We start from the raw sequence: 13,984 nt of genomic DNA, 5'->3' as shown, positions 1-13,984 counted from the left end.
TTTATGAGTGTAAGACAATTGTCTTATGGGGCTTTCAAATACTCAACCAATGATTACCTTGCTACAACATCCACGGTGGTATTAGTATCCCATCAAATCACTTTAGAGAAACATATAACTGCAAAAATAAAAAGAAAGTGATTCAGTCATAATTGCGAGGATGAATCTTTCAAACGACTATCATAGCTTAGTTTCGCATTCAATTATGAACATAAATATTTAAGAATTTTTGAACGATAAAGTGGAACTCAACCTACAATTGTAAGAACTGTTTTAACCTGAAAAGGTTTAGAGTGTCATCCTAAATAGCTCATAAGTAACTCCAAAATATGAAGTCTCAAGAATGAAAGAAATCAAAGAGTATTATTTTTTTATGTGCATATGCAAATAGTATGATACTAAATGCTCCCCCACACTTAAACTCAACATTGTCCTCAATGTTCAAAAACCGAAAATTCTGATTTCTGACATAACAGCCCTGAAAAACTCAAAAACTGTACCAATGGGTAGAAAACTAGGAAAAACATCCTAAACGAAAGTTGTTCGCCTATGTCTTTTCTAAAACGTGTCAAAAGGGAACAATTTTTCGATAAACGGTCTGAATTTTATGGCCTCGGGACTGACTGGCATGCAATCTGAAAAAGTTCTGTAAAAAATACCGAAACTCAAATGTACAGGCCTATCGCTCCAACTTAACAGACCCAAAATTAAGATTTTCTTTTTGGGGTAAACTAATCAAATCAGACTCTGTATGAAGTCTCGAGAGTTGTTTTCGTGACACCTACGCATTCAGAATTTTCGGACGAGAATTGAATAAAAACTTTCATTATAGATATAGGACTTTGTAAAATCTAAGACGGGAATGCAAGATATGATATGCAAAACTAAGAAAATTAAAAATAAAAGGGATAGAGATACAAAACCGATGAGTTGCCTCCCATTTAGCGCTTTGTTTAACGTCCTCAGCCCGACTTGGCATTCCAATTATGCTACTCCTCCAGAGGGAGTAAATCACGAAATTCAATTACGTCTATGTTCTCTGTGGGAAAATTTTCGTAATATGGCTTCAATCTATGGTCGTTGACTTTAAAAGTTATCCCTGTAGTGAGACTAGTAACCTCAACTGCACCATAAGGAAAAACATTAGTAACAACAAACGTTCCACCCCATCGGGACCTTAGCTTTCCAGGAAATAATTTAAGACGAGAATTAAATAAAAGAACTTTTTGACCCACAACAAAACTCTTCCGAGAAATCATCTTGTCATGGAATTTTTTTGTCTTTTCCTTGTATATACGAGAACTCTCGTAAGCATCATTACGTATCTCCTCTGGCTCGTTAAGTTGTAACTTCCTTTGTTTCCCCGCATTGTCATAATCCAAGTTGCACATCTTTATCACCCAATATGACTTATGTTCAAGTTCAACCGGAAAATGACAAGCTTTGCCATAAATCAACCGATATGGATACATACCAATCATTGTTTTGTACGTCGTTCTATACGCCCAAAGCGCATCATTAATCCTAAAACTCCAATCTTTCCTGTAGTGTTTACGGTTTTCTCAAGAATGGATTTAATCTCTCGATTCGAGATTTCGGATTGCCCACTAGTTTGTGGGTGATATGGCGTACCAACCTTGTGTGTTACGTTGTACTTCTTGAGTAGATCATGGAAGGATTTCTGAAAATGTGAGCCTCCGTCACTGATAACCACTCTTGGTGTACCATGTCTAGAGTAAATATATTCCTTCACAAACTCACAAACAACTTGAGAATCATTAGTAGGGGTGGATTTAGCTTCCACCCATTTCGAAACATAATCCACAACAAGAAGTATATAAAATTTTCCGTTAGAATTGACAAAAGGACCCATAAAATAAATTCCCCACACATCAAATACTTCAACGGAAAGAATTGGTGTGAGTGGTATTTGATTTCGAGTACCTAGATTGCCCATTCTTTGGCATCTATCACAAGATTTGCAAAAAATATATACATCCTCAAATAGGGTAGGCCAATAAAATCCACTTTCAAGTACTTTGAAAGCGGTACATTTAGAACCAAAGTGACCACCACATGCATAAGTATGACAAAAGTTAAGAATAGATTGAAACTCAGAATTAGGTACGCACCTGCGAATGATTTGATCAGAATCGTATTTCCACAAGTATGGCTCATCCCATAATACTGCTTGGCTATTTTCTTAAGCTTAAGCTTTTGAAAATTAGACAATGTACTAGGTAATTGTCTTGTAACCAAGTAGTTCACTATATCCGCGTACCAAGGTGTTGAATCTCCAATTGAGAAAAAAATTCCGTCTGGAAAACGATCTTGTAAAGGAAGTTCTTTTTCGGAAACAACAAGTCTACTAAGGTGATCAGCAACAATATTTTCAACATATCTTTTATCCTTTATTTCATAATCAAATTCTTGCAGTAGAATCCACCGTATAATTCTTGGCTTAGCTTCTTTCTTCTTTAATAGGTACCTAAGTGCCGCATGATCAGAATAGACGACTTTTTAAACCTACCAAATAAGATCTAAATTTTTCTAGTGCAAATACTATACCCAAAAATTCTTTCTCGGTGGTAGAATAGTTGATTTTTGTATCGTTTAGGGTTCTAGATGCATAATAAATCACATGAGACAGCTTGTCTACTCTTTGACCCAAAACGGCTCCAACTGCATAGTCACTTGCATCACACATTAATTCAAATGGCAAACTCTAGTCCGGTGACTTGATAATTAGTGCAGTTGTCAACAATTCTTTCAATTTATCAAAGGCATCCTTGTACTCCTTGTTGAAGTAAAAAATAACCTCTTTTTGCAATAATTTGCACATCGACATTGAGATTTTGGAGAAATCCTTGATAAACCCGCCTGTAAAAACCTGCATGACCAAGAAACGAGCGAATTTCCCTCACCGAAGTGGGATATTGTAAGTTTATTATTAAATCTATCTTTGCTTTGTCAACTTCAAGCCCTCGAGAGGACGCAATGTGACCGAGCACTATTCCATGGTTTACCATAAAGTGACATTTCTCCCAATTTAAAACAAGATTAGTGTCTATGCATCTTTCAAGCACAAGTTCAAGATTTTGTAAGCAAATATCAAATGAATCGCTATAAACACTAAAATCATCCATAAGTACCTCAATTATGCGTTCCACGTAGTCAGAAAATATACTAACCATACACCTCTAAAAAGTGGCAGGCGCATTGCAAAGACCAAACGACATTCGTTTATAGGCAAACGTAGCAAAAGGACAAGTGAAAGTAGTCTTCTCTTCATCCTCCGGTGAAATAACAATATGATTGTAGCCCGAATAACTGTCCAAAAAGCAATAATGTGAATATCCCGCTAACCTCTCTAACATCTGATCAATGAAAGGAAAAGGAAAGTGATCCTTTCGGGTTGCGGCATTAAGCTTTCGGTAGTCTATGCACACTCTCCATCCATTTTGAACTCTTGTAGGAACGAGTTCATTATCTTTATTTCTAACAACAGCGATACTTACTTTCTTAGGTACCACCTGTACCGGACTAACCCATTTGCTGTCAGAAATTGGGTAAATCACCCCCACACTTAGCAATTTGAGGATCTCTTTCTTCACGACCTCCATCATTGTGGGGTTAAGCCTACGCTGAGCATCACGTACAAGCTTAAAATCATCTTCCATTAGGATTCTATGCATGCACATGGATGGACTAATGCCTCTGATATCAGCAATTGTACAACCAATAGTCGTTTTGTGCTCTTTCAGAACCCTAAGTAGACGTTCTTCTTGTATTGGGGTGAGGTTCTTTTCAATAATCAGCGGAAGTTCTTCTTTATCACCCAAGTACCCGTACTTTGGGTGGCCTGGAAGCGGCTTCAATTCTAGTTTTGGCGCCTGCACAATAGAAGGTAACGAAACCTCATTAGTTACGGGTAAAGTAATATAAAAAATATTACCCGGTTTAGCTTCTTGTAATTCCATTAAAGCACCACATATCTCCACCAGCTCTTTGGCTATCTCAACGTCCAGGTTTGGTTGCCCATGAACGTCCAAATCAATACTATTCCGTAGCATAACTCCAAGTTCATCTTCAACATTCAAATCAAACATTTGTTGCGCTAACGAACCAATAACATCAATAGAGAAAGCGGAGTGAACATCACTAGGATAACGCATGGTTTCAAAGATATTGAACCGTATGATCTCCTTATCAAATTCCATAGTGAGTGCACCACTTTCAACATCAATCTTCGTCTTTGCAGTTTTCATGAATGGTCTCCCAAGAAGTAACGAAGTAGATGAACAATTATCTCCATTATGCATTCCACAATGTAAAAATCAACCGGAAATATTAACTGATTCACTTGAACTAACACGTCCTCCACGACTCCCTTAGGATATATATTGGACTTGTTAGCTTTTTGAATAATAATCCTTACCTCTTTTAAAGGTTCAAGATTTAAAGAATCATAAACATCGGCTGACATAACACTTATGGAAGCTCCCAAATCAAGCAAATCACGCTCGAATATTCGATTACCAATGGTAACGGGAACTATGAAGCCTCCAAGATCTTCACACTTTGTAGGCATCTTCTTAAGTAACATAGCTGTAGCACTTTCTCCCACCTGAGTAATCTCTTTAGCAATCAACCTATCCTTCCTTGTACACAAATCCTTCAAAACCTTGGCATACCTAGGTACGGTTTTGATGGCCTTAATAAATGGAATGTTGATGTGTATCTTGCTGAAAATATCCATGATCTCCTTTTCTTGAGCTTGCTTCTTCGACTTGGCAAAACGACTAGGGGAACCTTGTCCTTAGGTTGGCCGTTTGAGGTTGGTTTTTCCTTTGGGACGGTTTGCTCATCTACTTCCTTTTCGATGTCGTCACTAACCTCTTTTTGTTGATGTGGCTCTTCAGATTGTCTCCCACTTCTTAGTGTTACTGCATTTACGTGCTCTCTTGGTTCACAAATGGTTGTGATGAGAATGTTGTCGACGTTTTTGACTTCATTAGATTCAAATTTGTAGATAACTACCCAATCTGAGTATGCAAATCTTTAATGGCCGCATCGTTCTTTTGTTGATTTTTCATTACTGTTTCCTTAAGACCCTCATTAGAAGAAGTAAAACTATGCATAGTTTGCAAGATGCTATTGATCTTATCGTCTACAGATGAATCTGTATTCTGTGCTTGATGTTGTTGTGGTTGCTGAAACTGTTGTTGAAAACCACCCTGTCTTGCATATGGATTAGGAGCTGCAGCTTGCTTGTTAGCATAAATAAGATTTGGGTGATCTTTCCAACCAGGATTATAAGTATTGGAGTATGGATCATACCTTGGCCTCTGATTAGGAAATATGGCATTTACCACGGCTTCATCTTCGTATGGTGGAATGATCACTGCTGCCATCCTTTGTATTACTTTCTCTATGTTGTTCATTCGTTGCTCTGATTGTGAAGTTTCTTCCATATTGCTAACTCTTCTGACATTTGAGTTATTTCTGGTGTAAAATTGTTGAGTATTCGAAGCCATAATCTCTATCAAACTAGTTTCCTGCGAGATATTCTTTTCAGTAAGTGAACCACCATCGGCTGCATCAATCAAGTTCTGTTGCTCTGGAAGTAACCCTTCATAGAAGTATTGAATGATGAGTGTTGGGTATATGTTGTGATGGGGGAAGCTTGCCACAAAATTTTTGTACCTATCCCAGTATTCATAAAGAGACTCCCCAGTAATCTAAAGAATACCATTAATCTCTTTACGAACGGATGTTGCCTTAGAAGTAGGAAAAAATACTTCTCTAAAAATAGTTTTTTCATCTCATTCCATGTTGTAATACTCCCTGGAGGAAGGTAATACAAACATTCTTCCACTGAATATAATAAAGAGAATTGAAAAGCTTTCAACAATGTTGTATCACTGTCTTCGGTACTTTGCCTAAGACTCGTCATCTTCTATTGAAATTGTCGAAGATGACGATTCGGATCTTTACCTGGAAGTCCCTTGAACTTTGGTATATGATGAAGTAGATTCGACTTCAGCTCCACTGGGTTAGTGATCGTAATACACAGTGGTTGCGAATCTAAGCATGGAGATGTCAACTCTCGCAGTTTCCTCTCATGAGGTGGAGGAGGTGGGTTTGTACCGTCGTTCACCATTGTTGATGTAGAAGGTTCTTCTTGTAACTGTGGACGTGCTTGTAACACCGTTCCCCTACGAGTTTGGATTCCGCACCTCTGGTATTCCCAGTCTTTCAGTGCCGGATATTAAGTACATGAAAACAAAAAACTAGAAAACAAAATTAAAAACTAAAAAGAAATTTTAAAAAAAAGATTAAAACTAATGAAAATAACAACTAAAGCTATCGACTGCTCCCCGGCAGCGGCGTCAAAATTTGATGGGATGTCGTAGAATCAAAAGAATAATAATTCCACACTATTAACTGGTAATATAATGGAAGTAAGGATCGTTTCCACGAAGAGCAGTGAGTTTTAGTTGTCAAAGTGCCACAAAGGGGGGTTTTGTTTTAGATTTCAATAAAGTAAATAAAAGTAATTGAGCATATTAAGTTGTAAGCAACAGAGACAGATATGATCGAGGAATCCTTCTTTGTTAATAAACCGTCAATGAGTTAATATATTCATCTATTTGTCATTAATCATAGATTATCACCAACCGTAGAAAAGCATCTAGAGTAGTGTTATTCTCTAAAGTCCTTTGGTCACCGGGTACCGAAGCGCTCGAATACCATATTTTATTCATCCTAACCACCAAGTAGTAGCGCATTCAAGGTGTAGCTTGGTCGAATACTTTATGTTTTGTGACTTAGGTTGATCCTAGTAGTTAAACTCTTAGCGCAAGGTTCACTTTATAGTGTTGTTTCTATACGTGATTGCTCCACATAATCCCTCTGCAAGGTTTCATGTTTTCTACTTGTGTAGGGGTTATTCAATAATTACACGGATATATTAACCCTTTAATAGCTTTAGATTAATCAATAAACTGATTTAATTGGCCACCTAGAACAATCAACAAATCAATCATAATATTTACTCATAATAGAAACAAACGATAATCATATGAAGAAATCAAAATAGATTCATATATTAAATAAAATCAAGTTTACAACTTAGAATTCATCCTCAATCAATAGGTGTTTATCTACTCATGGATGTAGAAGCATCCATGATATATATATATAAGAAAAGTTTAGAGATATCGTTACGATTGAGAATCTCTCTGAAACCCTAGCTTTCGCTCTATGTGTAGTTTTCTCCTCTCCAAGCTTTTCAATTTCGTGACTTATGTTGTGATATCATTTTACATAACCTAACACATTTTTATAGGTTTACATTGCTTGGTCTTCACGTATTTAGTTCGGTTCAAGAACCCGACCCGAAAACACGAACTAACGACTCCAAACGTGATCTTAGGCCTTCACAAGTATACATACACGTTTTTATACTCCTTAAGTATGTGTACCGGTATGCGTACCTCAATTTTAAGCAGAAATTTTCAGAACTTAAGTATGCGTACCCGTTTGCATACTTTACCATCTTCGGTATTCGATAAAAGGTTGTTTTGGCCACAACTTCTTCGTCTGAACTCGGAATGACCTCATTCTTATTTCATTCTTTTTATCTTTAAATTCTCTTCAAGATGATGATGATAAATCCTTAATTTGAATGAGTTAAGATCGGTATTTGGCCCTTCTCTTGATTTTGAGCGTTTTGCTCCTTTTTGTCGCACTTCTTCCACTTCTCTTGGACTTGGGCACTTGGATACTTGGAGTAATTATATTCATAGATCTTTTTAGCACTTTGTAGCTCCTTTTTGGATGATTCACCTAATAGAGACAAATAAGAGAAAACAAGAGTAATAATACGAAAACATGCAAGAATAATAGCTAAAACAAGTATGGAATGGACACTAAAATCATATGAATTATGCACTTATCATATGTTCATAGGATCGGTTCCTCAATCTTCTAAAAATGTGTTGCACCTCTTACAAGGATCGATTTCCCTTTGTAATCGGTTGCACCTCTTCATAGGATCGATTCCCCTTTGCTTAGAGTTGGTCATACTAATAACACTAAATCGATCATACCATCTCAGGTGATTACTTAAGATCGGTTTCACTAATAAAAGTCATACCAATAAAAAAATCAGGCCTTGTGAATAGTTTTAATAAGAACATAAACAAGTCATGTGCGATTATACTAATCACACATATTGGTAGTTCACAAGATATGCAATGAATCACAATACCAATAAGCTTAGCGATTTCCCTTCTGATTCACAAAACGAGTTCATGAATGTACTTCCTTTAAACGAATGTAAAACATCGTTTCCTAGGATGAAATCTTCACCTCATAACCATACATAATCACAATAGCATTCAAACGATTACGTCGATGTCTTATATACAAAGTTTAACGGTTTAAGCAATAAACTTCGTATTGTATTCCTTAATACTACATCTAACTAGAGTGTAATCATTCATGCTTCGCAGTTATATTTTCAATATGCACAACTTGAAAGATACGTTAGGGAATGAAACAGTTCAAGTCAAATATCACTAACCTCAAGTGGAAGGATGATATTGTCGTTGTAGCTCCTTGCTTCTTCACTTCTTCAAGTCTTCGCAATACTTGTAATATGTCATATCCTAATACTTTCAATCTGACCTATACGAAGTTGACTCTAGTACATAATCAAGCGACTCTTTAAATTAGTTTTGGTTCACTAAAATATGACAACCAAACTTGACATACCAACGCTTGGTGGGTTCAACCGAGCTATGTTCTAACATATACAAGAATCAATTCATGAACATTAAGCCACGGTTTGCAAAGTTAATTTGCATTCCTTAAATCATAAAACTTTTAGTTCATGAGTATGAGAATCATACATTACCGATTTTAGAACTTCACCACTGTGTTCGCAAACTAACAGCAGCTCCGGACCTTGGCCTGCTCAAGTTGTTCGCAAACCCGGTTCACGAACAACCGTTCCGGACCCAACTCAGGTAAACCCGTTCGCGTACTAGGTACACAAACAAGAGTTCCGGACCTTCTCAAGTAAATCCGTTTGCATACTAGGTACGCAAACAAGAGTTCCGGACTTGAATCATCACAATACAGTTCGCGTACTAGGTATGCATACCGTGTTGTATCCAATCATGTGTAATTTTTCTAGAATCTCATTTCAATCACTAAAATATCCTTGGAAGACGAAAATTGTAATCTCACACATACCATTAGCTTCAAGTACTTCTCAAGTGATCGAATGATCAATACGAAACTTCCCGAGCTAACATCAAATGACTGTCTCACACAAATCATATAAGATATTCAAGATAATTTTCACATGATCATCTTTTGGCTTAATATTTAGTTTCCAACAAATAAATATTTTCAACTAAACTCGTCAAGAAACGATGAATGTAGCTAAAGCAAAAAACTCCCAACACGTATTTCGAGAAATAGATAAGCGAGATAAACTCGGCTCGAAATATCAAATGTGTATAATATAAAAGTTTATATAGCTATACGAATTAGTCTCATTAGAAGATAGAATAGAATAGACTTCTCAGTGATATATAAGTTTTAGTCTCCACATACTTTTGTTGATGAAGTTCCTCCAAGCTCCTCAGTAGATCTTCTTCTTTAATTGGTGAACGCCGCGAAGTCTAAATCTCAACTACACATTTTATCCTAATCCGAGACATAGCTATAAGTAGACTAGAAATCAAGTATATAGTTTTGATCAACTAAACTTGACAAACAAACTTGAGATATAAACGCTTGTGAGTTCGACCGAGCAATGCTCTAACGGTCTTCTTCCTAACTCTTTTAGGGTTTAGCGACTACAAAGTCTTCATAGGGATTAGTGAAGCCAGGTACAATTATCTTTCCTTTATAACTCAAGTATCCTGATCTTGATCGATTGTAGAGCTGCTCACTCGATAAAGATAGATGGAAATCATCAAAGTTCTCTTCGTATAAAACTTTGTTGATCCACAAGTTTTATACTTGTGAGGTGAATAATAATCTAGGATGCACTTCGGGTTGCATAAGTACGGATTTTGAGGTTAGCTAGACTTTTTCTATCGCTATCGATTTCCACACCTTTGTTCAAGTTATTTGATTGTAAAAGGAAATCAATATATAGTCTTAATCCGTGGGAGGCAGATTTTGTTTAAAGTCTTCAATTGAGTTGAATCAACTCTTAGTTGGTGTGACATCATCTAAGGGAATCAATTGCGTGGAGCCCTGCAGGGATTCAAGAGGCGTAAGGATCACGACTGTACCTTAATCGATGGGATACCTTTTAGAGCTCAACTGCATTCCAGTCCGAAATTAATTGGTAGTAGGCTAGTGTCTGTAGCGGTTTAATACGGTTTGGTGTTCAATATGAACTAGGTCCAGGTGTTTTTCTGCATTTGCGGTTTTCTTATTAACAAAACTTCTGGTGTCTGTGTTATTTCTTTATCCGAATTATATTGTTGATCTTTATAATTGAAATATCACAGGTTGTACGTTGATCAATCTTAGTAGATATATCCGACCTAGTTTGTTGGATACGACTTGATTGATTCTTGGACAATTGGTCTTTGGTATCGTCCAAGTAATCTCTTTGTGATTAGGTTCACAGACTTGTTTCTGTAAACGTTCTAATCGCAAGAGAGTGACATATAACTGTAGATACTATTCCTTGATTGAGTTTAAATCTCGGAGTCATATTGAGTTTTTCATACAGATTTTCTAAGAAAAAAGTGGTGGTGTATTTTGGTGCCCCCCGCGTTTTCAGTTCTAATCGCAAGAGAAATAGATAAAAGTCTAAGATATTATTCCTTGATTGAGTTAACTCTCATAGTTGTATTGAGTTTATCCATGTAAATTGCCTAAGAAAAAAAGTGGTTGTGTATTTTAGTACCCCCACGTTTTTATTAAGTGTTTGTTATAGAGAATTTTCCTGGCCATCTCTTGAATATTCCTATTCTTTCTTTCTGCAACTCCATTAGCTTTCCAATTTATCACAGAAATCGAACACCTTAGTGTCCTTGAACTCAGTTCCTCGATCACTTCTAGTTTTCTTTAGTTTGCGATGTTCATTCTGTTAGAGCATAGCTCGTTTGAACCCACCAAGCATTGTTATGTCAAGTTTGGTTGTCATATTTTAGTTAATCAAAACTTATTTAAAGAGTCGCTTGATTATATACTAGAGTCAACTTCGTATAGGTTAGATTGGAAGTGTTAGGATATGAGACTTATAAGTATTACATGAAGACTTGAAGAATGTGAAAAAGTTTGGAGCTACAACGACAACATCATCCTTCCTCTTGAGGTTAGTAATATTTGACTTGAACTGTTTCTTTCCTTAACATATCTTTCAAGTCGTGCATATTAAAAACATAACTGCGAAGTTGTATATGAAACTCTAGTTAGACATAGTATTAAGGAATACAATACGAGGTTTATTGCTTAACCATTAAACTTTGTATATAAGACATCGACATGATCATATGAATGATATTGTGATTATGTATGGGTATGAGTGAAGATTTCATCCTAGGAAACAATGTTTTACATTCGTAAAGGAAGTAAGTTCATAAACTTGTTTTTTGAATCGAAAGGGAAATCACTAGGCTTATTGGTGTTGTTATTCATTGAAAATCTATTTTGAATTACCAATATGTGTGTTTAGTATAACCGCTCATAAACTTGTTTATGTATCTTGGTAAAACTATTCACAGGGCCTGACTTATGTATTGGTATGAATTTTATTAGTGAAACCGATCTTAAGTAATCACTCAAGATGGTATGATCGATGCCTTGTAAATAACAACTTTTATCTAGTCATTGGGGAACCGATCCTAGTAAGAGGTGCAACAAATTTGCAAGAGGGAATCGATCCTTGTAAGAGGTGCCACACGTTTTTAGTAGATGAGGGAACCGATCCTATGAACATTTGCAACAAGTTTGTAGTTTTGGGGGAACCGATCCTATGGACATGTGCAACCGAATACAGGTAGTTACCATAAGTTGTGGAGAACTGATTCTAGTACCTAGTCAACCGAATTTTGGTAACTAGCGTGACTATGCACAGTACTCACATGGAGTTAGAACCGAACTTGTTTTGGTAGAACCGTGAAACCCATAATTGGTGATTTAATAGGATAAACAATCACATAGTTCTTGGAATTCAGACGAACCAATTCTAAACTTGTTTGGAAGTGTGGTAAATCGTTTCCAAGATTGTAAGTATGAAAAAAGGCTTGCAAAGTAAAGATGTAGACATACTTTGAACATGTGCAGTAACTCATGTCATTAATTGTTCAAAGATATTCCTTGATAGCTAAAGGAGAATCCCAGGATTGAAATATATTGAGAATCTTTTAATTAATGTTTCTTAGTTTTTATATTCTATTTAATCTCCATCAATTAAATTCATATCTTTAGAAAATAATAATTAGTAATGTGCATTTACTTATAGATTTTTCTATTGGGATTACAGTCAATATTTGGACAGTGCATTTCTAAGGGTTATGAAAACAAATTTTGTATTTATTGTATATCTTTGAGAATATTCGGTTTTGGAAATTCCTTAGTGTCCAAACTTCGTTGTCTATAAATATTTAAGTTTGCATTTATAGCAAACTAGTCCTCAGAGCCAGCAAAACTACCTAGTTGTGTTGTTACTGGTGGAGCCGCCTATTCGGAGAGGAAAGTAACCTAATTAGGCGAAATCTCTTATGGCCGCTCAGTTTAAAGACTTCTTTGGGATTGGGAAGCTCTATTAGTACCGTTGGTGGGAAACTAGATAATTGCAGTTTATTATTAGCTTTCGATTGATTTGATTGACTAACGGTTGTTGAACTTTGATTGCACCTAGTTTGTTTATGATTGAGAATCTTCTCTTTTGATATAAGATTCACTCAAACTAGATCGAAGTTTCGACGGGGATCTTTAGACTGTTTGTAGATCTAAAGACATCTTGTGATAATCTAACATTACCAGACCCCATTCTGTGTGTGATTGATCACAAGAGGTTCAAGTTGATTGTGTGCAGGTGTTGATTGAAAATTAAAGAAGATATTAAAGACAAGAAGACTTTTTGGGTTCATAATCTTTGGTGTGCACAATACTTGTTTCGGATGGAAAGGGATCCAACTATAATCGTTTTATCTTTATGATAGATAGGATTGATTAGTTGAGCAGATCGGCATCAATACACTTCTTTGTGATTAATAGTATTGATCGCATAGTCTATGTTGATGGTGGTTTTTAGTTCAGGGCTAAATTTATAAAACCTTGCATTTAATGTGCCGTCATTCTGCAAGGAAACGGAGCCATGTAAAAGTGATAAGTGTTCAACCTATTCACTGGCGCATTTATTGAGCATCTCAATATTTTCTCATGAAATTTGTCCAGAATGGTGCATGTAGCAACAATCCCAGATATTCTATAAATTTTGGTACCTTGCATGTATTATTCAATTAATATAAGTTCCTTTGAATACCTTATGTGTTATGTTCACCGGATGAACCCTTAATGTTGATATGGCATGACAATTTGTGTTCACTCGCAGCAGAGTAGCACGAATTTCCAAATATCAAGGATAAGGTCTTTGCATAAAGTATCCATTCAGAAAGCATACTGCTCTCTGGCAATGAACTTAAACAACTCTGTGTCAACACATATAATTCAATAAATTTTGTGATAATTCACAAGATTCATATATTACCCAGACTAATTTGCAAAAATTAGGGTTTTGCGCCTCGTGCAGTATATCATACCTTGCCTGTCGAAATTAAGCCTAGGCAAACTAGGTAATTAAATCCGCCATGGATTAGTGGGCGCAAAATCTTGCCCAGAATCAGAAAACAAGAAATATAGGAGCAGCAGCAAAGGGAGGCGTGGCCATGCCTTAGGCCATCCGGCACCATTTTCCATTGTCCACGCCTCATGTTGC

Source organism: Papaver somniferum, chromosome 3 (genome assembly GCF_003573695.1).
Source record: "Papaver somniferum cultivar HN1 chromosome 3, ASM357369v1, whole genome shotgun sequence".
Taxonomy (NCBI): domain Eukaryota; kingdom Viridiplantae; phylum Streptophyta; class Magnoliopsida; order Ranunculales; family Papaveraceae; genus Papaver; species Papaver somniferum.
Note: the sequence above shows the minus strand (reverse complement) of the source record.